Below are 27,889 nucleotides of genomic sequence, written 5' to 3' on the forward strand. Positions count from 1 at the left end.
GTGAAGGGCAAGGTCCATGCATGCATGGCCGTGCACAACCAGAAGTGTGGCTGCATACAGCCTTTTCAAGGCCGCACACCAAGAGAGGCTGGCATGGGCTCTGCCAGCTCCCCAGAAGTGCTCCACTCCCTGGCCATGATGCGAGGGAGTGGACCACAGCTCCACCAGCTCTGGGACACTGCTCTGCTCCCCCGCATGGCCTTGGGGAGTGAGGAGGCATGTGGCATCAGGGCCAGGGTGCAGAGCAGTGTCTCAGAGCCGGCATAGCCTCACTGGGACAGGAAGTGGCTCCTCCCTGAGGTAAGGCAAGGCAGGGATGGAGGCTGGCGTGGGTGGTTGGCATGGGCTCTGCCAGCTCCAGGGAAGTGCTCCACTCCCTGGCCCTGATGTGGGGTAGTGGAGCACTTCCCTAGAGCTGGGGAGCCTGTGCCAGGCTCCGGCTCCAGCCCCTGGTCCCTGGCTCTACCCCCCAGCCCCAGCCCCTGGCCCCTGGTCTTAGCCTCCAGCCACTGGCCCCCAGCTTCAGCCACTGGCCCCTGGCTCCCAGCCCCAGCCTCCAGCTTCAGCCTCCAGCCACCAGCTCCAGCCCCTGGCCCCTGTTCCTAGCCCCTGGCTCCCAGCTTCTGGCTGCAGCTTCTGGGCCCCAGCCCCCAGCCTTCACCTCCAGCCTCTGGTCCCTGGCCCCAGCAACTGGCCTCCAGCCCCCAGCCCCCTTCGGTAAGTGTCCCATGCTGGACCAAGGTGGTGTGCTCACAGACTGAGGCGGTACACTCATGGGCCACTGCTCCTTAGAGGGAACATTGGTGAAGGAGGGAAGTGAAGACCTGGAGGAAGAGCAAGTAGGAAGGGGCAACAGGAGAGTCCTTCTTATTCTTCCTGAGAAAGTAGGGCAATTGGCTAGCTACCTCAGGTGGCTGTACATGAATATATGGAACCTGGGAAACAAGCAGGAAGTCCTTGGATGGTTTTGGACCCCTCACTATAGAAAGGGCATGGACAAATTGGAGAAAGGGCAGAGGAAGGCAATGAAAATGGTTAGGGGGTGAGGGCATTTGACTTATGAAGAGAGGCTGAGGGAACTGGGCTTATTTAGTCTGGAAAAGAGAAGACGGGAGGGATTTAATAGCAACCTTCAACTATCTGAAGGGCAGAATTACACATTCCTCAGTGGTGGCAGATAACAGAACAAGGAGCAATGGGCTCAAAGTGCAGCAAGGGAGTTTAGGTTAGGTGTAAGGAAGAAGTCTCTCATTAGAAGGGTAGTAGAGCACTGGAGCAGGTTACCCAGAAAGGTGGTGAAATCTGCATCCTTGGAGGTTTGTAAGACCCAGCCACAGAAAGTCTTGGGGGTATAATTGGGGACAGTCCTGCTTTGAGCAGGGGGTTGAACTAAATGATCTTCTGGGGTCCCTTCTAACCCTAATTTTCTATGCTTTTATGAAAAACATACTAGCTGGGACAAGTCTGACTCTTACCATCCAAATAATAAGAGATACTTGTATTGAGCCAACCTACTCAGCACACAGATCATAACAAAGTAAAACAAGTAAAACAATTGAAATAAGTACTAATAAAGCCAACAGTGGCAAGATGAACAGATTTTTGCACAGCTCAAAACTATTAAAACTGAAATATATTATGTCTATGGCAGAAGTCAAATGGACTCTCTTGGCCATTGGTTTAGCATTGTTTATACACAACATTATGAAAAATTTCTACAGAATAAAAGCAAACTCCAGAAGATTTCAAAGCCATTTCTCTTATCTATGCTCATATGGTTCATCTCTTTCAAACCACTATTCAGTCACAGAAGAAAGACACAACTTCAGGACTTCACCACCTTTTCAGTTCAGCTAATTCACAGCATGATTAGAAAAGGGACTCATGCTACACATGACATATATTACGTAATTAACTGGTTAATCATGCAATACATTTAGACTAGCCTTAAGTGCAAAGTAATTATCACATGATAAAAAATGACTATCCAACTATCAAAAGAGCCAACCAGCTATAAAGTTAGTGCTTGAAAAAGTGTAACAGTTCTATAATTGGTTTCAGCTTTAATTTGAATGTGTAGTGGGGCCTAAAGTCAGATCTGATCCAGGACCTGTAAACAAACTGAAAAATTCAGTGGGAGTCACCTGGCTCTGAATTAAGAAGATATAGGAGATGCTTTCTATGCACTTAACAGTGAAAGTACACACTACTGTGTATCATATCAACTGGGATATAATACACAGTATTTAAAGAGAGTTGTTAAGTAAATGACCTTCTGTCTTTCAGAACTATATTATTTTTCCCCCTTGAGAGACTTTCTTACTGTGCAAAGCATTTTTGAGTATATTACTTGGCTGGATGATTGAAATTGAATGGCCCATTTCTGACATGTAATTAAAATATTCCTGGAAATGTTATCATATACACTGTTCCTTTCTACCATTATCATAAATTACAATGCTATAAAACAAGTATTAAAATGTACACAATTCTCTATTTAAAACACAACATTACCAGAATTCTAAATAACTGTCATAGTTATACATTTACATGTATTCCACCCTGTGACAAAAATAAAGTTGTGATCTATAAGTAATTTTATGAAAAACATGCATTTTGAGTTTATGACATTGGTTTTAAATTCCCTAGGCTGCATTCCTACACAGGCAACAAAACTCACCAAATTCATACAGCTATATAACACTGAAGGGCTTTATCCATGGGATTCCATTTTATGGCTAGAAAATGGTGTTTGGAGGTTTACTTTTGGGAACTGGCTTGTAAGTAAAGTAGATATTGCATTAGAACAATGGTCCAGGGGAACGGCAAGAGTTAATTGATTTCTAAAAGCCTGCTTGTGACAAAGTTTCTTTCAAGGCTCACTGTTTCTGACACAGACAAGCAGCAAGCTGACACAGAGACTGGGAAATTGAAGTGTTGTCCAACTGATCACTGTCTCTATCTTGCTCTCTTTCTTTATAGTGGTCTTTTGTTTTACTTGTGTAGGAACATGGATTTGGGGGTATTTTACAGAGTGACTTTGGGATTTTTTTTATTAGGGATTTTTCAGTTTTCCCAATAGAATTCCTGCTAGGGAGGCAAGTGGCAGGACCCTGCTTGCTCAGAGCTAGCACCTTGGACCCAGCTGGCTGTGGCTGACCTCCTGGCCAAATGGGGCCAGGAGGACATGCTTTGACAGTTCAAAGCAAGCCACCACATCCAGAACATCTTCCGGATGATAGCTGTGTAGATGGCCGGGCAGGGGGCACACATGGCAGTAGTTCTGCATGGAGGCCAACCCTGCAACCACAGCCCACTGGCAACTGGCCAAGAGGGATGTGGACTTGCTGTGCAGTCCACATCCAGGTCTGGCAGGTGCACAGCCAGTCACAGCCAGGCAGCAGCCCCCACTGCCAGACTGCTGCAGTGGGTAGAGGGTGCAGGGAACTCTCAGGGCTGGTTCAGTAGTCCAACTGGCACAAGGGGTAGTGTCCCCAGGTACCAATTGGCTGGGCCCCAGAAGCTCCTGAGAGCTACTAGCCCTGAGCTACTTGACAGGGCAGCTCTTTATCTGCTGGGGACAGCACAGGTGCTGGCCCCGGGCTCTAGCTCCCCCTGGCTACAAATCCAGGAGGAGCCAGGCAGGGTTATTTTGCCCCAAGTGGCACAACTTGCTCTACAACAAACTGAATGTCTGAGCACGTGCGCTGAAGCAAAAAGCCCCAGCTCAAATTTACACCACTTCTATTTGAGCTGCTGCAAGCGCACATGCTTGCGTGTGTGGACGTGCCCTATGGGTGTTCATACACATGCTCTGGGAGTGCTGGGGAGGCGCTTTAATATGAGTGGCACTCAGAGGGGGCTGGCCAGCTCCCCTGGGGGCATCCATAGGAAACACTCTCAGAGCCAATCTAATTAAAGTGCCCAGAGCATCTCATGTGTCTGTGTCCCCGTGCTGAAAAATGGCAATGAGGATGTTTTAACTAAAGTTTGTTGAATGAGCTTTAGTTGAAGTGCCCCACCACCATTTTTCAGTGTGGGGACGTTGATACATGAGACACTGGAGTCTATTGGAGCACAGTAATTACCAAGCTCCAGCAGACCTGATCAATCAAGTCTGCTCTGATGCACTGTAATTACAGCGCATTGGAGTAGACTCACTGCTAGTGTATAGGTACCCTCTGATTCTATTCTTTGGAGTGGATTTACTTTTAAATAATAATTAAATATTGGTTGGACCAGATATAGACAAAGAGAGAAAATAGCTCTATAGCCCAGTGATTAGGTGTTCATCTGGGAGGGGGAGGACCAATGCTTTAATAAATCCTGATTCTGTATATTCAAGGATGCACTGAAACAGAGATTAATCTAACCACTATGCTATAGTCACTCTCAAGTTTCCTGTCTCTGAGCCAATCATCTGGAAAATGTAATCTGAGAACAATTTTTGGATCAGGCCCTGCATCCAAGGTAGGCAGTGAAGCCTTGTTTCATTAATCGCACTAGGGTTTAGGCACTAGCTAGATGCCTATGCACCCTGCATTTTCAAGGCTGTAGTTCCTGGTTCCTGAAACAGACATGCAGCTGCCTAATGATCCTTACTAGGGAAAATGTAGGTACTTGTAGAGATAGCAGCTTGGATTTTGGGAATATAAATGATGGATTTATGGAACTAAAATGTCAGTTAGCTGGCAGGGTGGTTCCTACTGCCTTTTATGGTTCTAAGTTTTTGGCACTCAGTCTTTATGAACATTTGGGCATTGTCATTTACCCCCTCTCCCAGCAAGAAATATTTTCCAGGAGTTAAGATATTAATCTGTGAATCAGGAGGCCTGGGTTTTATTCTAGACTACTGGTCACCTGTATGACTTCAGCTAACTTTTTCTTTTTTTAGCTCAGATTTTTCACCTCCTCTAAACAAAATATTTTTAGATTGCAAGCATCTTGGGGTACTGCAATGACTCACCATGAAGGCAGAATTTGAATGATGAATCAGAAGCTGAACAGATTCACATGCCTACTGCGATATTATAAAATACCCAAAGGACCCAATGTAACTGGCTCATGCAGCTCCCAGGGTAGGAAGTTTCTCGGGAATATATGAAGCCTCTAAAGCTGGTTTTTGAGGCCTGCCAAATACCAGCTACTACTATGGCTTTGCTCTTACATTGGAATACCTCTTCCAGGCATCTCCCATTACATGTTTGTATAATGCCTAGACAATGAGGACCCAGCCTCAACTGGGACCTTTAAATACCCCAGAAAAATAATAATGAAAGTGATAAGGCAATTCAGCCAGCTAAATAACAAAAATAACTGTTTGATTAAGCAATGGGAGGAAACAAAACAGAAAGGAAATGGAAAGTGTTTATATATGTATATTTGAATTAAATATACCATTCAGCAATAAACACTATCTATCTATCTGTAGCTTCTACAGTGCTCATCACCATAATAATAACATCTCATGACTAGTAATGAGGCACCATCACAACACATGGAGTAGGTAGGGAACTATTCTTATCATAGACAAGGATATATTGCAGCATGAAGTAAAGTGTGAAAACATAATACTTAAGAATATAAGGAGGTAACTGAAGGGAAGGTTTCCCAATGACAGCTGGTGCTGTTGGTAGGGGGGGAGGAGCGTGGCAAGCACCAACCAGGGGTTGGCAACCACTCACAGATGCCGCCGGCAGCATTGGCAGCAGCCAGTGGTGATCACTGACTGCCCAGAGACACCTCCAGCAGTGTTGGTAGTGAGGTGTGGGGGTGATGAGCAGTAACTGTGTCAGTAGTGCCTTTCTGTAGGGGTGCATCTCCATGCTCAGGGGATGCACATGCACCAATGTGCACCCCCTATGTGTCACCAATGTGTACATGCACCCCATTACTCTCAGTGAGGCAGTAAGGAGTTGTTGGACCAAGTGTGGATAATGGTAAAGGTAATGAATAAATGATCAGTATCTAAATAATGTTCAAGGTTATAGGAAAGCCGTTTTATAGAACTTTGGGTAGTCTAAATATTCTTTGAACTGTTCCTTTTTCTTTACTTTTTTTTTTCTCTATATGGTATCTTTTATTTGGAGTCATAACTGGTCAGTTTGATGCCCTGTGTAGCATCAGTGCACAATGCAGGAGAAGCAGCCAAAGTTTCTCTGCTGTGGGTGGAGATGTTACCAGTTTGGGGTTTCTTTGCCAGGAATGTGTGGGTTGAACAGCCATTTAACCACTGATTTTTGGTGGCAAAAAAGGTAAAATCTACGCCCAGAGCAGTGAACCGCTAGCCATACTCCTGTTCTGCCCTCTTTTGCTGCTAGACGCAGAGCTCCTGTGGGGTAGAGAAGGGAGACAGGTGAGATGCTTCCCTAGCTCCATTCTGGTGCCCCCACAACCCTTAGTGCATGGGGCGTGTACCCTGTTTACTCAGCACTACTTTTATTTGTATTCTCTGTGTTTGTTTCTTGTTTCTAAATTGTAGCTAGAACTAATTCAATTTTTTTCACCAAACATTGTTTTTGAACAAGCTTTTCCACCAAAGTAAAAACCAAAACATTAATTTTGGCTTGTGCTTCACAAGCACCAGTCACTTTGGGTGTTTTCGTTTTTAGGTGAATAGCTTCAAGTCAGGCACCACGGACACAGACAGAAGTGACAATTTTTGCCCAATTTGGCCACAGGAAGTAGTTTATAGCTGTGACCAAACACAAATGCACAGCTGCAGACAGCTTCAAAAATAGTTGATTGGGTAAAATCTGAACCCCCATTGCATGAGGGGTCAGATGAAGATGTTTTGAAACACAGCTTCTTCTGTCTGTGCTGTTAGCCAGCCTGTCACTGTTTGCAGAATGGGGAGGGAAGGGGAAAGGGGAAAAAGAGAGTGGAGGGAATTTGGTCTGGGGGGCTTTCAGCCCCCACTGAAAAACCCAAGGGGACTCCAATCCACCCACCCCACTGTCCAGCATTGGCTGGAGAACCCCTAGAATGACCTCCATCTGCTCCCTTTCACCCCCTCCCATTCTGAAATCAGGCTGGGAGAGAGGATGAGCTTTTACTAGGAGAAACTGGCCGGAGGTTCCCAGCCAGAAGCTAGATTCCAGTCCCCCTTGGAACCAACAGTGAACTTCTGTTTGCTCCAGGGGGTTGCTGTAACTCAGAACAGTTCCTGCAATGCATTCTAGGTTTCAGTGGAGAGTTGCACTTCTGTCAGCACCCCGTTGTATTAGTAGGCGGGAACTATTCTTATCATAGACAAGGATATATTGCAGCATGAAGTAAAGTGTGAAAACATAATACTTAAGAATAAAAGGAGGTAACTGAAGGGAAGGTTTTGTGCCAGGCTGGGTGTGCTCCAAGCTACCTACATTTTCCAAATCCAGTAGTGACGACTGAAAATATGTGCCAAAATATTTTTCTTCCAACAGTTCTCCAATGTTAGATTTTCTGCAAGTGCTTATATTATACCTTCAGTATGTCCCAGCCCTCACAACCCTGCCCACCTGCTCAGATGCTGCACACCCAGAACTATGCTTTGGGTCATCTCTTTTCAATCACTCTCAAGACTTCTGTCTCCATCTTGGGCATGCTTATAAATGGCCACTAGGAATGACCCTGAAGTATCTTCACTAGCATATTTTTGGATTTGGAGCATGCCAGGAGTAGTAGCAGGTGATCAGGGAAGTCCCAGATGGAGTACACAATCACCTTGGTGTAGTTATGCCCTCTGACTACATTCAATTACCATTTTCTTCAATGTAGCAAAAAAATGATTTTCATAAGACAAGCACTATCCTATATTTGAATAAAGAAGTACAATCTTGAAATGGTTGTCTGTTGACCTCATGAGAAACCTGCTGGTATCCATATTAATAAAAGAATAATGTGGTGAATAATAGTGGTGAAAATGAATTTATTTTTTTCTAGATCTTGTATCAGAAAATAAAAAGGAGAAAATGAACTTTTAATAAGCTTCAAATATAGCTATAAAAACAGCCTTAAACTCTTTTTGCAACACTATTATTTGATATTATTCAGGATGCTTCTTATGTACTGTCATACGATTTTAAGTGCTCATTGTATGGGCAAATAACATCTTATTCTGTATATAGTTTCATGGACATCGATGGTACTTACTACTTGGAATAAGGCACTATAAGTGGGTTCCTCTACATGTGTGCTTTACTGTGGAGTTAACTAATTATCTCTGCAGTAAAATGTCACTGTCCACATGTGTGCTGGTATTATGGTGCAGTAAATTATACTTAGGGTACGCCATAAGGTAGTACTGTCTTGCAGCAGAGTAATTATCTGTGATCAAATGCTCATGTGGACAGTGACTGCTGGGCACAAATTGCACCTGGTCAGCCCAGCCAGCCGGGGTCCAGACCCTCTGCTCCTGCCAGTCCCTCTGCCACCCTCCAGAGCTCAGGGTTAACCCCCCATACTGCCTGCCAGCCTGGGTATGATATGCCCCAGCTGTAATTGCTAAGGCCCTGGGCACATGTGTAGATGCTGAGTGCAGGAGCAATTAACTCTGGCATGAACTTCTCTGGAGTTCATTGCATCACCTTTATAATATGTATATGCATTTAGTGTGACCATGGTTTGGACCATGGAAATATGTATAAGCAGTCACATCACTTAAACATTTGCTAAGGAAGTTCTTTCAAAAGGCCAAATAAGAATAAAAAATGTTGCAACTGCTAATCGCTGTGAATTCCAATTTCAATTGTTTTTTCTATTTCAGTTTTTCCTCTGGCATCTCAGACATGATGGTAAATTAATTTATAATACACTTTACATTGGCCTACTGAATTTCTACATTGACCTACTGAAATCAGACAGACTTGCCATGCTAAACTAACTGTGTGGCTTGAATTTCTGATAGAATGGCATTCACATTGCCGCTTGCCATACACCGATATGAACAGAATAGTTTACATCCTGGGAAATGCAAAGTAAAGAGAAGAAAGATATTGCAGACACTATTGAAAAGACATAGCAAACTGGCAATCCATAGGTCACAATAGGTGTTGTTTCTTGCCCTATTACTTACTACTGATTTCTCTGCCTTTCCTACCCATCCCAAAAATATTGCTCACTGGGTACCAACAATTGCAGTTCTTTTCATCTTTTACTTGCTAGCAATGGAATATAATTTCCTGAAACTAAACATGCTGTATTTCCAGGAATAAAATTAAGGAAAGCAGCAAGGGGAAGTGAGATTGTATAGTTAAATTAAGTTGATGGTATTTATTTTTACCTAAAGAAGCATATGAGTCAACTGTAAATATTGGGGCAATCTCTGTTTGATGTGTGAAAATGTATTTATTTAACCCTCATTAGGAATAGTAATTCTAGCAAATCTTTATATATTAGAGTAAGAATATAGGCTATCAGATCTATCCTTAGCAGAAGTTACTTTGGGATAGATACCAACACAGGCATGTCTATGCTGCAGTTAAAGAAATAGGGTAATATCTGAGCTTTCTGCTGCCAGTGCTAGAGTGCTGCTGGAACTTAAGTTGGCTCAGGTATCACTGCACTAAGCTGGAGTCACAAAAGTGACATAGCCTAACTATTCTAGCTCATTGTACTTGCATTTGAGAAGTTTTATATGTGTCTTTGACAAAAACAGATTGATCTTTATAGCCATGGAGCTGTTTTTGAAGGGACTAACTAGTTTTTAAGAGTCTGGATTTAAAGTGCAGAGACTTTCACTTCTAGGTGAAGGTCCCAATTTAGACCAGAAAGAATGTGATTGCCATCTGAGAATTCCTCCTCCTTATAAGAAATGAATTGTTGGTTTCAGTTGCTTTCCTGGTGTTACTATCACAACTTATACATTTGTCAGCAATCTCAGCAGAAAGGTCAAGAAATGAATGGCTCTTGAAAATGAAATCATTATATGCTTTTTCAGTTGGACAGTAAGCATATGATACTTCTGTTAAACCTTCTTCTGCAGTCAAATGGAGTATTTTAGTCTCTAAGTACTGTCAGTCCAGGCACCATAAACTTACAAGGTAAAGGCATGCCTTTTTTAAAAGTTTTCTTTTTATGCACAGTGCTCTAAGACTAATGGAGCAAGAACAAAGAATTCTTAAGTAGAAATGAACAGTTCATCCCTAAAATTAAGTCACTGCAATTCTGCTAAGAATTAACTTGGAACATGGATTTATGAAGCAAATAGACAGATCATTTTCATATTACATATCTAATTAATTTTAGTTGTAGCTAAACTAGTCCATGGAAATCAGATGAAGGCTGCCTTTTTATTTATGTATGTCTATAGCTTAGTATAATGAAGCTGTGATCCTGACTACAGCCTACATGTATTACCTATATAAATAATAAATAATGAAGGCAAGTCAACTGTCCAATTGGAGCCAAGTATTTCCCAATACACTTTGCTAATCTATTTAAGGCCATATTTTTTCTGTTACCTACTTGCACGCCTCTGCTCATGATAAAAGTACTATCATCTGCAAACAGTAATGAGCACTTGCAAAATCACATGTATTCCAGTCAATACAATTATTCAGGCTCATATAGCTACACATGCTTACTTTGAAGACAGAGGCAGAATGCCTGTCCAAGAGCTCTTTTCTGTGAAAACTGACAATGCTGATGCTCTATGCAATGAACTGATGGCCTGCTTTTCATTTTACTGTGCTTCAAGGCTTTCCTATTGCATATCAAACATTCAGTATCATAAGATCTCCCTCTCTCTCCTTTCTAGCCTCAAAATTATGTCTGCCTTCATCTTCATATTGATTCAAACATTTGCATAGTTACCAAGTAAACTAAATGTTAGACGGGGCCCTGTATATTTTACCTTTTCCTCCTATTTTCAGAGATCATGCACTAATTGTATAATTGTACAAAGCAAACAGAAGGTGGTATCAGTTGATCAAAGACCTTTGAAAATACTTTCCCCTTATCTACCAGGAGAGGCCTTTAAAAATTTTGAAAATATGTTAATGTGCCAAAAAGAAGAACAGAATGTTCCTTAATTGCTCTATTGTCTTGTTTTCATTTTGATACCTTTTTCTAAGAGAAACATATTCAGTGTCAATCAGGGAATGTGCTTTAACAAACATTAAAAACTATATTTACTGATAATTAAGATATAAAGGGACTTTAGTTTCTTTTCTCAACCTTTTGAATAGAGTTATGTTCCAGGTTTGCATATTTCAGAACACCGACAGATTTTGCAAAAATCTACAAGTGCTCCAATTCCATAACTTAATATCAACAATCCTGGCCATCCATACAGACAACCCACTCTCTACACTCTCTATCTTCCCACAACACAGAGTCTCCTTAGAAAGGAAAGTGCAATTATCCCATACTTACTATGATTTTCCTTGGAATTTCTTCTCATCTAAATCCTAATAAATCAGTGACCACACATGCTGTCACAATTTCCACTTTACAGCATAGATTTTTGTTATGACCTATGCAATAAAATTAAGATCCCCTGAAGGATTATATCCTGTTTACACCAATATACATTTCCTCAGCCATAACACAGAAAATCATAAAAAACTGGGGTTGGAAGGAGGTAATCTAGTCCAATCCCTGATTAAAGCAGAACCACCACCAAACAGATCATCCCAGCTAAAGCTTAGTGTAGCTGAGTCTTAAAAGCCTTTAGGGATGGAGAGTCCACAAACTCTCTGGGTAACCTGTTCTAGTGTTTTACTACCCTCCTAGTGGGAAAGGCCATCCTAATATATTTTCTTGCTGCAACTTGAGATCATTGCTCCTTGTTCCGTCATCTGCCACTACTCAGAACAGGCTAGCTCCATCCTCTCTCAAACCCTGCCCTTCAGGCAGTTGAAGGCTGGTATTAAATCTCCTCTCAGTCTTCTCTTCTCTAGACTAAATATGCCCAGTTCCCTCAGCCTCTCCTCATAAGTCATGTGCTCCACCCCATCACCATTTTTGTTCTCCCTGCTGGCCTCTCTCCAATTTGTCCACATGCTTTCTCAGGTGGGGGCCTCACAACTGAACACAGTAGAATCATACAGTCATAGAAAATTAGGGTTGGAAGGGACCTCAGGAGGTCATCTAGTCTAACCCCTTTCTCATGGGAGGGCCATCCCCAACTAGAAAATCTCAGCCAAAGCTTAGTCTAGCTGGTCTTAAAAACATCTGAAGATGGAGATTCTTCCACTTTTATGGGCAGCCTGTTCCAGTATTTTACTACTCTCCTAGTAAGAAAAGTCTTCCTAATATCTAACCTAAACTACCCTTGGTGCAACTTGAGACCATTGCTCCTTGTTCTGTCTTCTGCTGCCCTTGAGAACAGTCTAGCTCCATCCTCTTTTGAACCCCTCTTCAAGAAGCTGAAGGCTGCTATTAAATCCCTTCTCATTCTTCTTTTCTCTAAACTAAATAAGCCCAGTTCCCTCATTCTTTCCTTATAAGCCATGTCCCCTAGCCCCCTCACCATTTTTGTTGCCCTCCATTGGACCCTTTCCAATTTGTCCACATCGTTTCTGTAATGGGGGGCCCAGAATTGAATGCAGTACTTTAGATGTGGCATCGTGCTGAATGGAGGGGAATAATCACTTTCCTTGACCAGCTGGCAACACTCCTACTGATGCATCCCAGTGTGCCATTAACCTTCTTGGCAACAAGGGCACACTGTTGGCTCATATTCACCTTATTGCCTACTGTAACCCTCAGGTCCTTTTCTGCAGAGCTGCTGTCCAACCAGTTAGCCCCCAGCCTGTACTGATACATGGGATTGTTTCATCCTAAGTGCAGAACTTTGCACTTGTCCTTGTTGAACCTCATGGGATTTCTTTTGGCCCAAGCCTCCAATTTGTCCAGGTCACTATGAATTCTAGCCCTACCCTCCAGCATATCTACTACCCCTCAGCTTGGTGTCATCTTCAAACTCACTGAGGGTGCACTTTATGACAACTTTCAGGTTACTGATGAAGTCATTGAACAAAACCAGTCCCAGGACTAACCCCTGGGACACTCCATTTGAATGAGCTGGTCCATTCATCCAGCTAATATATTCTGAGATTGCCTACAAAAGGTTGTGGGAGACTCTTTCAAAAGTCTTGCTAAAATCAATTTATATCACATCCACTCATTGTCTCACATCCACAGAGCCAGTTACTAAATCATAGAAGACAATCAGGTTGATCAGGAATTATTTTCCCTTGATGAAACCATGCTGATTGTTCCTAATCATCTTCTTTTCCTCCAAGTGCTTAGAAATGGATTCCTTGAGGACTTGCTCTATGGATTTTCCAGGGACTGAGGTGACGCTGACTGGTCTGTAGTTCTCCGGTTCCTCCTCCTGCCCTTTTTTAAATGTGGACACTATATTTGTCCTTTCCAATGATCTGGAACCTCTTCTGATTGCCATGAGTTTTCAAAGATGATGGTCAGAGGCTCTGCAATCACACCAGCCACTCCCTCATCACCCTGGGGTGCATCCCATCCAGCCAATGGATACATACATGCCCAACTTTTCTAAACAGTCCCTAACCTCTTTTTCCACCAATGTAGATTGCTCAGCTCCTCCCCAAACTGTGCTACCAGGTATAGTGGTCTGGGAGCTGACCTTGCCTGCGAAGACCGAGGTGAAGAAGTCATTGAGCACTTCAGCCTTTTCTGCATTCTTTGTCACTAGGTTGCCTCCCCCATTCGGTAAGGGACCCACACATTCCCTGGTCTTCCTCTTGTTACTGACTGTAGCAGGGCACTAAGGGGCATGCTACTTGGAGAGCTGGGATAACTCCTCAGGTGCTGGTTGCTGGGGCAACCAGAGGGAGCCAGTGACCCACATCTGCTAGCAGTCAGCTAACTGAAAGGGGTAGGGCCTGGCTCCCATTTAAACCCCAGGGTGGAGGCCAGGCAGGCAGTTCTATGCTGGCAGTCAAGGGGGAAGGAACTCTGCTGGCACAAGTAATGAGTAGAGGCCAAACTGCAGGTACGGCCCGAGATTGGGGACAGATGGAGCAACTATGGTGTGGCAAGAAGAAGGTTGGAGCCAGGTGGCTTAGATTTATGTTATAGCCAGGGGCTTGTGTTTTGTTTGCTACTTCCACCAGAGTTTGGGTGAGGCTCTTAGAGGTTGGAGGTGGCCTCATAGGGGAACCCCAGCCCCAGAGAGGGAGCAGCAAGCGCCCAGGGAGGAGCGGTGTGAGACAAGGCTGTGGAGAACCCAAATGCCAGTGAGGCACGGTGTGAGACAAGGCTACAGAGAGCCTGAGTGCCAGAGAGGGCGCGGAGTGAGACAAGGTTGCAGAGAGTCCAAACACTAGTGAGGAACAGGTCGAGACAGGTCTGTGGAGAGCTCGAGCACCAGTGAAACACAGAACGAGACAGGGCTGCAGAGAGCCCGAGTGTCAGAGAGAGTGTAAGACCAAACAACGTCTGGTACATCAGCGAGGCTTGGGGTGTGGTAAAGGAGTGGTTGGAGCCACGCATAGCCCATAAGGCTGGGGTGCACAGAAGCACCCATTACCAAAGCGGGACAGTGTACAAGAGGAAAATTGTGTCCAGGGAGACAAAGAGGCAGTCTCCCTATTATACAATAACATCAAAGACTTGGCGGGTGAGAATTGAGGATGCTTTTTAGACACACTGGGCACGATAAACGGGGCTCTAGGGGAGAGCACAGTGACCCCTAGGACACCATCCTGTCACGCAGACATACTTGTATAAAACCTTCTTGTTACCCTTCACATCCCTTGCTAGCTACAACTCCAATTGTGTCTTGGCCTTCCTGATTTTAACCCTGCATGCCCAAGCATACTTTGATGCCCCTCTCTAGTTGCCTGTCCATGTTTCCACTTCTTATAAGCTTCCTTTTTGTGATTTATTTACTGAAGTATTTCCTACTAAGCCAAGCTGGTCTTCTGCCACACTTGCTGGTCTTCCTGTGCATTGGGATGTTTGGTTCCTGCACTCTCAGAAAGGCTTCTTTAAAGTACACCAGCTCTCCTGGACTTCTCACCTTCTCAGACTGGCTTCCCAGGGGATCCTGCCCATGAGTTCCCTGAATGAGTCCAAATCTGCTTTTCTAAAGTTCAGGATCCTTACTCTTGTTGCTCTCTATCCTTCCTTTCCTCAGGATCCTGAACTCAGTCATCTCATGGTCACTGTTGCTCAAGTTGCCATCTACTAGTACATTCCCCACCAGTTCTTCCCTGTTTGTGAGCAGCAGTTCATGAAGAGCACATCCCTTAGTTGGCTGCTCTAGCACTTACTCCAGGAAGTTGTTCCCAACTCTCTCCAAAAATTTTCTGGATTGCTTGTACAGTGCTGTATTGCCCTTCTGGCAAATGTCAGGGTGACTGAAGACCCTCATGAGAACTAGGACCCATGGTGGCAAAATTTCCACTTACTGTTTGAAGAAAGCCCCATCCACCACTTCCTCTGGGTGTGGTGGTCTATTCTGAAAATCTCCTCTCTTTTGTGTATGAGGGGAAATGGAAGAAGAGGCTACACTGCAGCAAAAGTATGGTTAGGAAATAGATGTAGTTTGTGTTGTAATCATTTTGCATTTGTTATGTGTTATAACCTTTTGTAATAGGTGGCCATGTTCGCATACGTCAGCTAGAGGTTTGCATAGTGTTTATGTAACAGGTGCTAAGTGAATAAGAGACTCTAGGGCGGCAGTATAGGAGAAACATGCGGTTGGGATTTTCCACACAGGGTTTCTCAAGGGGAAGTCCAGGGTCTGTCAGTAATGTGACAGTCACCGCTCCGAGCCGATGAAGAAGCGCCACACACGATTAGACCACCCTGCATCACTGAGGGTATAAAAGACATTGCGCTGTGAACTTTGGGGTCTTTGCGCACCGGACGGAACGTACCCATGGAGCAGTTCGAACACGGAGCGACCTTCGGCCCGGCCAGCCGGAGGGGAGGATGCCAGACCCGACAGATCCTGGCGACCAACCCCGGAAACACCTCGCCAGAAAACAACAGCAGTCTCACGTGTCACTAGGGCGCGTGAGACGTGGTGAGTGTGTGCTCACTGGTGGACACAGCACCATTGATTCTGTTTTGTTTTGCACCTCATTAATAAAGTTAAGCCTGACCACCTATAACATCGCAAAGCGTGATCTTCTGTAAGCCCGACTATTGAAAGATCCTGTAACAGTTTGTAAGCCTGTGGTATATAAAAAACTAAAGTATGGAGCATAGCTCAGCTGAAGAAATCTGAGCAGCTTCGAGCCTCTTATCATGCCAATGAATTAGGTCAAGTTAACTTCTAGTAAAGGCAAAAATGTCTAGATAACTTATTGCTTTCAGAGAGCTTTATCTAAGATTCAATTATTCAACTTTTTTTTAACAATAAAGAAAAAATAATCAGATGGATGTCCTGATCTGTAATGTCACAAAATCTCACACATCTTCCAAGTGAAAAGCAGGGGGAATGTCATCTTAATTGTCCAGGATACTGCATGCTTTTCTCATGGGATGTTCATAGATTCAATGAATATATCTGTAGAGGCTTTCTAAGGCTCTTGTCTAAACTCCCCTACACAAAGGAACTTCACATGGGTAAGTAGCAAGTAGTTTAAAGTCAAATTTGATCTTTCTTTGCAGGCAATGAAGAATAATAAGGTCTGAGTTTACATTTTACATATATTTTTAATAATCCATCATGTTCACTCTGAGGTCTTATAAATGAAAAATTGCAGAGGTCCATGAAAAGTTGTGTTATTTCTGGTCACACTTAAAACTGCATTTCCATGTAATCTGTATGTTAATTAAGTAGCAATTTATTATTGAAGACATCTTTGACAATTAACAACTTTGCAAGGCTAAACTCAATCTCTCTCTTATATAGTTGTTAATCCTCAATAATGTTTCTAGTAGTCAATTGATATCTACTTTTCCTTAAATTATTTCCACATTAAGTACTTGTTCTGGATTCTGAATTGAAACAGTTACCAAATACATGTATATCTGAAGCTTTTGCATGTAATCTTATATTCTAGGTGACTCTCCATAGTCATTCACAAGCTTCATTAAAAGCAACTGACAACATCTCATTTTTCTATATTCTTGTATAATGGCTAGATGATACAATCTCTTCTTCTTTTATAACCAGTCAGTCAGATAAATGAAAGCTGTGAATAGCTGAGTGCTTAGGCTTGGGCTTCATGTTTTCTATGTACTGAAATCAGTTTTATGTAGAACACAACTGATAAAAATTAACATTTCATGCATTTTAATGTTGGAAACACTATAATCATCTCTGTATTATTTTCTCCAATTTTTGATCTGTAAATCCTTTTTTTCTATTAATACCTTAAAAAGTGACAACCCCCTTCACCTCAAACTTGTACTTTAAGGCACAAAATTCAGCATAATCATGAAAAGTATCACATGGAAAAATGGCAAATTATTGACACATCATATTATTCTCACATTCCATTGCTGCATGGACCTTCTCCAATACCAATGAGTATTGTGATAGCTGTTGTCCGCTCAAGGCTATAATAATATTCTAGATCAGCTCTGAAGCTGCCCTACAATTTGGTGGAGAACAAAGGCAATCTATTCCCCCCCTGCCACCTTTTTACAGCTACCACACATTAGTCTTTATATTTGAGTTGAGAGCCGGGCTGGTATTTGGGCCTAACTGAATTAAAATTACATTTCCCAAGTAATATAGCATGCATGTGTGTGTAAGCGTGTGATTATTTTCTTGTAATGTAGTGATTAAGCTTGCATAAAGGGTTCAGTAAACTAATTCAAACATGGTAAATTATAAATAGGATTGCTTTTTTCGAAAAGGGGAAAAATCTTTTGGCAGCCATTTCCACAGTGATAGCTTAGCTCTAAAGTTACACAACTCAATGACGTTATTCCTGCCACACACAAAACTGGCTAACCAAATATTGCTAGCACTTAATCAGATAGGATTTAGTTTCCTGGATACTGAGTTTTCATGATTCCAAATGAAATTGATAGCAGTGGAGGGTGCTCTGCTCATCTGCTCCATAGGTGTCCAAACTTGGGCACCCAAAAACTGCAAACAACTTTGAAAAGTTAGGCCTTATGTAACACAACTAAAGTTACACAGCAGGTCAGCCAGAAAGAGAAACCTGATCCCTGACACCCACCCACAGCCTAAGTGATAAAAAGTTCCCCCACTACAGGGAATTGTTTTAAAAGTATGACATGCCACGATTACGACTATTACTTCATAAAGACCGTAACAATTATAGAGCCGCTCAACTTAGTAGCCCTGCTCTTGGTGAGAGGTTTCAAAGGGTTTATACACTTCAGAAACTTGATATGAAATACTGTATTTTAGTCTGAAGCATTAAGCATTTTTGACTGAAGCATTTTTCTCGTACCTTTTTCTCAACATTTTTCTTGTAACTTTTATCAATTCGTTAAAAAAATAAGGTCCTTGTTTTTCACAGAAATCTAGAATTATGTAATGTGTTCTTTTCACAGTAGCATACAGCAATGCCATGAACTCCTGACTATACCTATGCTGGATGTTCAAATGGAAAAAAAATTCTTGTGATGGAAAGAAGTTTTATTCAAACAAAAATATTTTCAATTATGTGTTATTGCAATTAATTGCTTTTTATGTATATCTTCTTTTCCACTCCTATTCTATTGTGCAAGATTCTCTTAAAAAACTTAGGTCACTAATGACACTAGGTAAAATACATTGAGCTATTGCAAATGGGTCAGTACAATGAAACCAAACTACAAATTAGTGAGTGCATTTGCAAGTCCCATCGCATTAGCCCTTACTGTATATGGCTCACAGTATAAAGGACCATAATTGACTGCACTATAGGTAACACTTTATAATGTTAGTTAGCTTTCAAATAATAGAGCAAAATCCTTCGCTTACTTTGTCTATCTTCTAAATGGATGAGGAGAGTGGAGAATGCCAGTCTAAAAGACCTATCCTGGGGGAAAGCATATTATAGCTGAATGAGGTTTGTGGTTGAGTACTAGGAATAGGCTCTGGGTACTGATTACTACTAACCTAAAAGGTAGCAATGAGCACTCCCCTCTAGAAATTATGAGGGTGTTTTTACATATTAGGGCCTTATTACACAGTAATTTTGGGCAGTTCCTGGAGCTCTTAACTCTTGGATTGTCTGCACATTAACACCTGACATTAGTTTTCAGTACCCATTATGCAAGTCAATGCTTATGTCACTCCAGGATAATCTCTGATGTGGGTTACCCAGGTCATTACCCCCCACCTGTCCCTCCTACCTTGCTGGCTTGGATTGGCCCCACCACCCCCGCTCAATCACCTCAGAACCCCTAGTCCTTGATCACTGCCCCACTCATCCCCTCTTTACTTGTGGGTCCCCATGCTGTCTGTCCCCTGCTGCTTTCTGGGTTGTCTCAGCCCAGAGAAGAGAAGCAGCCCAAAAGCCAAAACCTTCCCTGCCTGCTCCCCTGAGACAGAAAATACAAGCATCCATGAGTAAGATGGGGGCGGGTAGGAGGAAACCCCAAAGGTGGGTGGGAAATGAGGGGAAGGCCAGAATATGTGGGTGGTTATGGGGATTCTTACTTTCAGTCCTCCAGACCCCTGCTGACCCAAACATGTGACAGTTCCAAATTCAAGCTAACATTAGTACCGATCAACATTTGTGCTGCTCGCATTATACTGTGTAACAAGGCCGTTACAACTTATAGGGTGCCTATATGTATGCACTGAGGCTGCTCTGATGCACTGCAGTTACAGCATGTTGGGCAGACTTAATTAATCAAGCTTGCTAGAGCATAGTTACCACACTCCAGCAGACTCCAGCATCATGTGTATCAGCATACCCATGCTAAAAAATGGTGATGGGGGTGCTTTAACTAAATCTTATTCAACAAGCTTTAGTTAAAGTGCTCCTGCTGACATTTGTCAGTGCAAGGTTCCTGTTACACATGACATTCCTGGTGCTTTAATTTGAGAGACTCTCAGAGCCACTCTAATTAAAGCATCCCCCACTCCCAGCGTACATGTATAAACACTCATAGGTACTAAGTCTAAGGAACGCCGGGCAGTATTAAAGTTAGCATGTACCCTCTAACATGCACAGCTCTGATTAGGAGAGAAGGGGCATTATTAGGAGCTGCCAAGTCTTCCCTGTGGCTACCTGTTTCTCTGGTGGATTCCTGCTCAACCCCTCCCTCCATCCCAGCTCCTCAGCAGTTCTCCCGCTCAGCTACCTCCCTACCTCCATGGCTTCACACCCACCTGCAGCTGCCCAGCTCTCTTGCTCTTTGTCAGTCTTGGGCAGTAGAGTTCTGGATGACAAATTATCCACCTAGGATGCAGGGCTTGGAAGAGGGCATTCCTGACTGGTGGAACATTTCCACCAATTAGACAACAACTGGGAGGGGCTTACCTCACCCCTGCTTGGAGGGGTGTGGGGTGGAGGAGCCCCAGACTTGATTGAAGACTGCACTTTGCAAGTCTGACAGACTCTGGGAGTGGTGCATCTGGAGAGAACAAAAGGACAGTGTGCTCAGCATGCTGGGCAGACGTGCCGAGGGACTCAAGAAGAGTGAGGTCCAGAAGAGATGGGGCGAGCTGCCCAGTGGGCAATTGCCCAGAAGATCCCCTGGAGATGCTTCTTGGGGATTCAAGCAGTGGGAAGCTTCTGTGGTGCACAACCCAGAGCACAGAGCCTTGGCTCTGGGAATGGTTTGAGACTGCCCGGGTCACCTCTCGGTGCATGGACTGGTGCACAGAGCCTTGGCCCTGGGAACCACTTAAGGTGGTTCGGGCCTGGGATCCTGGCATGAAGCTGGGCAGCCAGAGCCAGCAGCACAACTTGGCATATCTAAAAGAGCCCTCATTGCCCAGAGTGGGGCCCGATGAAGCCCCAGCGTGAGACCGGATGATCAGAGCCAGCAGCAGTCTGTCTTTGCATAAGCCAAAGGAGCCCTTGGTGCCCAGGTTGGGGCACAGGGCTGCAGGGAGAGGACAACTCCTGGTGCAAGGCTAGATAGCCTGAGGAGGCAATGCTGCTCAGCCTCGGTGCCCAGAGTGGGGTGCCTGGCCATGAAAGGAGCCAGAGGTGCTGCTGGGGAGAGGCCAGAGGAGCCAAAGTCGAGGGGACAAGCCCCAACTGCTTTGGAGAGCGGGAGTGTGAGTTGTTGGGGAGCCGGTCCCACAGGGGAGGCACCCTGGGAGGGGCTCCTGTGGGAGCTAGATATACAGGGTCCTGAGTTTTGGGGTGGGATCCCGGTACTGTCAGAGGGAGGGGGGGATTCTAGAGCCTTTTTTCTCCTCTATTGGGAGGCGAGACCAAGCCTAGACTCAAAAGAAGGAGGGCTCCACGGAACACCCTGTGGGGTGCTGAATGCACTTCATGTTTTGTGATTGATACAATGTTGATGTTAATATAATTGTGGGTATTCTTTAAGGTGTTCGTATTGAGTTACCTTGTTGCTACCTGTTTATGCTTACTGAAATGGTACCTTGACTTACCTGTGTTTATTTGTTTTGTTGTCTGTATGTGCCTACTGTATTCTTACCTGACTTACCTGTGCTTACCTGCTGGGTTGCCTGGATATGTTTATGGAAGTGATACCTTGACCTACCTGTGCTTATCTGTTCCCAGATATTGATACTCATCTGTACTGGGAGTTGATCACTGGCCATGCTGTGAATAACCTGTTTTGAGTTCCCAATTGCCCATACTCTGTTTTGCATGTCCCTGGAGGTAGTAAAAATTTCCTGATTGCAGACCAGAGAATGTGGTGTCACATGTGAAGCATCTTGTATCAGTTTAGGGGTTTGTAATTATATTTATCCTGTATATCAATACATTTGTATATATTTAAGTACTGTGTCCCAGCCTAGCTCTATAGAGAAGAGAGAACTGCTCCCCAGTGACAGGGTCCCTTTCACAGCACTCTTGCCTGAAAAACTCATTCCTTCCATTTGTGGACAGGGCACATCCTTGGGTGTAGCTGGGCTATGCTTAATACCATATTAAGAACGAAGCAAGTTACACTTAGTGATACTGAAATAAAGATACTAAAGTAGATGAGAAAAAGCTCAAGTTAGAGATCTAATTATATACCTTTTCCTTTCCAAGGCTACTAGGAGGAAATCTATAGGAAGGACCATGAGTCTTAGGTGTCTTATGACCCAATTTCTGGTAAGATTTTAACCTAGACTATATGCTTCATTATAGATTTTCTGATCTGGAAAATATACTAGCTTATATAGATCTTGTGGATTTCCCTGGGGTTTTTTTGTCATGTAGTAAAATATTGGCCAATGGGCTACATATAGTTGAAGACCTAGAATAACATAGCTCTAGTGATTAGAGAAAATGAAAGGGCACACACGTTTGCAATTTTTCAGTTGGTTTAATAAAAGGTATAATTTCTGAACAAAGAGTTCTAGATTTTTGCATTTCTTTTTGTCTCAGACCAGCAGGGCCACCAAGCACATCCCTGAAACATGGAAGATGATGAATTTTAGCCAAGTTTGGATTATAAACTTTATTGCTACACAGCAAGGACATTTTTCTACATCTCCTTGTCTGCCATCTGACACCACCAGTGAAGAAATCCTGCTTGATCTGCACAACAAAGAGCAACCTCACAAAGACACTCTCATGGACCCAGAGGGACAGATTTCCAGCTTCTGCTTCCTCTGTGAAAAAATTAAGCTTATTTCCTACGTATGGAGACTTTTTACCATCTTGAACTTTCCCTGAAGGATGTGTGAGCCCGAAAGCTTGCAGAAAAAGATATATATTTTTTGCAATTTCTCAGTTGGTTTAATAAAAGGCATCATTTTCTGAACCACAAGTACTAGTTTTATGTATTTCTTTAAGGTACATAGGTGGTTCTCTAGAAGATTTTTTCATTTCATTTTGATTTGAATTTTTCTCATATTCATATTGATTCATGGGGGACCAAGGACAGCTAGTAAATCACACAAATACCGTTGATTCTTAATTTTCTTTGTTCACGAAACCTGGTGCCAGCATTCTGAACACTGTAGTGTAGAAAGCACTGCTTCTCTCAGAGATGAAAATCAGAGAAGGAGTTCTGGTACAGTTGCAGTTCAGGGGTGCACAGATCAGCTTGAAAGGTATATGTGGATCCAGTCCATCAACACAAATTATAGCAATTTTGAGGCTACTCTTACTTGGTGTGTTTGCCAATAGTTTAAAAGTACTGTTAAAACAGTTACAGATCTTCAGGGTATAGGAAAGCTGCAACCATTGCTCTCTTTTCTATGCACATACCTTATGCCAACTGCAGGGAAGGGGGATGTAGAAGAATCAAGTTGTTGGAGAAAATAAATCAGTTAGAACACAGTCAATAGCTTTATTAATTCAATAGTTGCACTCACTTATGCAGCTTGAAGATCTGACCCAATAATTGGGAATAAGATACTTAACTTGGAGACAGAAAAAAAGTAATCCATCAATATTTTCAATCAGTTTTACTGGTCTCCCTTTAATTTTGCATGATGCTTCTTGCTACTGTGGTATATTCAGGGCATCTTCACCCAGGTGTACTCAACAGATTATTCTGCTTTCTTCCTCTTTGGTCCTGGATCAAACACATGTACTCAGTTTATAGCGTGGTACTATCTCCTTTTTTCACTAAATATGTCTTTCTGGTGCTCATGTTCCATTCATGAGAGTTAGTCCATCAAGTTTCTGTAGTGTACCACTTTGAGTCATGCGTTCCATTCCATGATGTGATGGTCCCTTCTTGGCCCTGTCCCATCAGATAGGAAGAATTGATTAGAACATGATTTGCAAGCCATAATCTGCACTTCTTTATTCTCCTACATGGAGTCCTATAGTCTCCTCTGATTTGCTGAGAGTCATTCATGGCACCAACACTGATGCCCATGAAGATAAACTGGAAAGAGTAGTGGTTTGCTGTACTCATGAATTCCAGTAATCTCTCTATCACATCTAGCTTTTGGTCTTCAGGAATGCAGCATACCACATAGGATTTGAGGTCTAGGTGACAGATGGGCATTGCTAGCCATCCTGAATCACCACCGTCTTCATCACAGACCTTTCATTCCTAAGGCTGTGTGACTACTACTTCTAATTCCTGCCATCCATTGCTTCTTCATCTGTAGCTCCACTGCAGAATAGTTGAAAGTGATTCCTCCTATGCTCTGTTAATCCTTTTCTTCAGGAAGTTACATACTTACAGTTGTCTTTCTGGTTTTTCAACCACCTCCTCATGATGCTAACTGATTCCTCATCAGGCCGCATATGCTGTAACAATTTATTGTTCTGATTGAAGAAATCTTTATTCTTCCTGACTATGGAAAGTTTATAGTTGGGCCTCCAGCCCTTGAAATTTTTTCTAATCTGGTCACTAGTTTGCACTTAGTACAGATGAAATCACCTCTGTCCTCATGTACAAACACAAACACGGCACATCTTTCGTAGACCTCAATGAATTAATCCACTAATCCCTGCTCTGTAACTCTGTTAACTATTTCAAGACACCTGCTACTGAACGGAAGAGTAGGGGGGATGGAGAGCGGGACAAGCCTCCTGTTCTTTTTTGAGTCTCTCAAGTAAACCTGATCTGTTTGCTTCTGTTCTTTTGCCTGTTCCAAATATGACAAGAGTGATAAGAGTAGCTAAATATCATGGAGCACACAGCACGAGGAAAAGGAGAGGGATAACATATCATGGAGCTCTATACAACTCATGGTAAAAGAGATGTGTCATTTGTGATGCAGGTTTTAGAATGAACTCGGTTTGAAGGCAGTGACAGAAAATAAACTCTAGATATGTTTTTTTTTTTAAATGTTAACTGCTTGTATCAGACAGAGGGCTGGGCTGGACATAGCTGCCCAGTTCCAGTTGTTATATTTCTAATTTTATGCTTGCTGAAACTTCCTGCTTTAGGGAAAGCAGAAAAAAATTATCATGGCAGAGGCTTGGAAAGGGGATTTTGAACCTCTGCAAATTGATTGGTCATTATTGACTTGGTGTATATGGCATCGTAGAACAGAACAGTATTAATTGCTAGCTGTTTTTATTTAGTACAGATGAAACTGGGAGCAGATTGTGCAGATCACACTCATTTGTCAGTCACAAACATTGGGATTTTTACTATAATTAATGGCTCTAAGTTGGATGGCTTATTTATTTATTTCCCTGCTGAATGAAGCTGTCAAGCAACATGTGGAAATGTGTTTAGGTTCTTTGAGCTATCAATCATTTAATTTGCTAGGAAGATTTCATCCTTAGCAAGTCTGGATTGTATACTGGATTGATGTTTCTTTGAACCAAGTTTGACTAAATAGAAGGAGCAGCACCTCACAGCGGTGTCATTCCTGTTATAGGCATAGTAATAATGATTGGAACTGGCTTTTGTAAATAAGACATAAAATGGGATATTTGATTTCTTTCACTATTATTAACACACAGACTGGGGAAAAAACATCATCACACTTCTTATGCACCCTCGCAGAGCTTTGTGCCTGAAGCTTGGATGCATTATAACTTGTTTTTCTTTTAATCCACAAAATTAATGTGACAAGGCTGAAGAGGCCTGGACTGAAGCAAGGTTGTTTGCTTTTCTATTGGTAAATTAATTTCTCTGATGGCCTGCTACTCTTATAGATCTCTCAGTTCTCTGAAGCTCAGGCATGACAGTTTTTTCATTGTTTTATCAAAAGACATTACTCAAATCTAGTGTTATTCATTACTCTCTCAGTTGGACCCCAATATATGAAAATCCTTATGCATATGCTTAAATTTAAGCATATGAGCAATATAATTTGTGTCACTGAAATAATTTACATTTGAAAATGTTTGGCTGAGTTTGCCAACCAGTCTCTGTTTTCACCTAGTTGACTGGGGATGCATTAAGTTGTGATGATATTTGACCTTGAGCTCTCTAGATACACTGAAAAACTGAAGTTAGATATTAAAAAACATATCACTTTCAATACAGTTGCATGTGGTGCAAAATCAAAGATCAATCTTGGATACACAATCCTTTTAATTTAACTCTAATTGATATTAGATACAGGTGAACAAGGTAACCTTTATCTAAAACAGGGGTGTCAAACTCATCTGGCACCATGGGCCAGATGAATGGCACAGGTTGGTATGTGGGCTGGATCAGGCCCTCAGACTATCTGCTCAACCCCTCCTGCATGCCAGATCCACTGAACATTCAGGCAACTCCATGATCCATGCTGCAAGGAGCCTATTCCAGCTAGTCTGGGACCCGTGCTGCACCTGCCCCCAACCAGTCTGGATGTGATGCATGCAGCATGGATCCCTGAGAGGCTAGAGAGAGGTTTGTGTGTAACCACCTTCACTAGAATGTGCAGTACTCAAGGCCCATTCCAGGATTTGTACCACGTATGCCACCCTCCCTGACAAGCTGGTGCAAGACTGTGCTGCACATGGGACCTGCTCTAGCTGGTCTGGGACCAATGCTGCAAGTAGCACCTGCAGGTGCCTCCTACAGCACAGGTCTTGAGCCGGCTAGAGTGGGCACCATGTATATATAGCACATGTGCCAGACCAGCTAGAGCTGGCACTGTGTGTGGTGGGGATTCCAGAAGAGCTGGAATGGGTCATGTCCTAAGCCCTGCCCACATGCGGTATGTAGGTCAGCTCAGACCCAGGAACAGCACAGGGGGCCAGATGACAGGGCTTCACAGGCCAGATTTGGCCTGTGGGCCATATCTTTGATACCCCGGGTCTAAAATACATAGAAAAGGAAATACCATAGTTCTTTTTAACATTTTCTATCAGTGGATTTTAAACAGCTTTACAAAGGAGATAGGTAAAATTATAAACAAACGCTAATAATTATTCGAGGTCAACATTTCAGTTAGCTTTTTAAAAGTATTTAATGTTTCCACATTTGTATTTTTTTAGATGAGGCTTGAAGTAGAAATTCTATAAGCAAAACAGTCCTATTTGAGATGAGTCAGAAATTCTACTAAGAGCAAAAAACAAAAAACAGAAAAAAAAAGCCCTGAAGATTTCATAAGAGAGCCTGCTTTCAGAATATTTAAGAGCAGATTTTTAACAAAGCTTTGTGTTACACAGATCTGGGCTCCTGACTGAATCTCAGTGGTTTTCAAGAATGAATTGTGCATTTAACTTGCCTGTGGATCTACTGTAACTGCTTCACAGATCTTGGCCATCACTACATTATCCTCAGGTTAGTAATCCAAACTATTCAATTTTAAATTGGTCTATTAAGGACATGTCTACATACAACACACTTTAAAATCTTTAAAGATCTTTAAAAAGAACTCTTTCTTTACCACAAAGAACATGAAATATATCATATATTCATGGGACAATATAAAGGAGAAAAGTCTCCATTCTAATCCTGGAAGAGATTAGTTAGAGAGGTTGTAGCTTCTCCATCACCATAGGCAACCCAAGCAGGGTGTGGGGCCCAGGGCAAATCAGCCTGAGGAAGCCAGTTGCAGGGGGGGAGGTGGTGCCAAGCAGTGGATTCGGTGGTGGATTCGGCAGCTGTGGGGGCATGCTGAGCAGCCAGATGTGAAGCCATCAGCAGTGTGGAGTCACTGTGGACACCTCGCCCAGCTCCGTGGGGCCCCCTCAAAACACGGGACCTGGTGCAGTCACTCCTATCCCCACCCCCCCGAGATGGCCCTGTCCATCATTGTAAATTTTTAACTGATAATTATTCAAAAAAATTTCTGGGATAATTTAGACAGAGGTGATGAAATGAACAGTAGAGAGTTAAAATGGATGACCTATGGAGGTCTCTTCTAGCCCTACTTCTCTTATGACATCTTAAGAAAGTTTCCACTCCTGTAATTCTGGGACTTAGCTGCAGGAGTCAGGGCTTCAAGGAGGTAGCCCAGGCTCTTCCCTTCTAGGAAGATCCCAAAAGGGCTTAGAAG

This window comes from Crocodylus siamensis, chromosome 3 (assembly GCF_052110815.1).
Source record: "Crocodylus siamensis isolate JL-2025a chromosome 3, ASM5211081v1, whole genome shotgun sequence".
Classification (NCBI taxonomy): domain Eukaryota; kingdom Metazoa; phylum Chordata; order Crocodylia; family Crocodylidae; genus Crocodylus; species Crocodylus siamensis.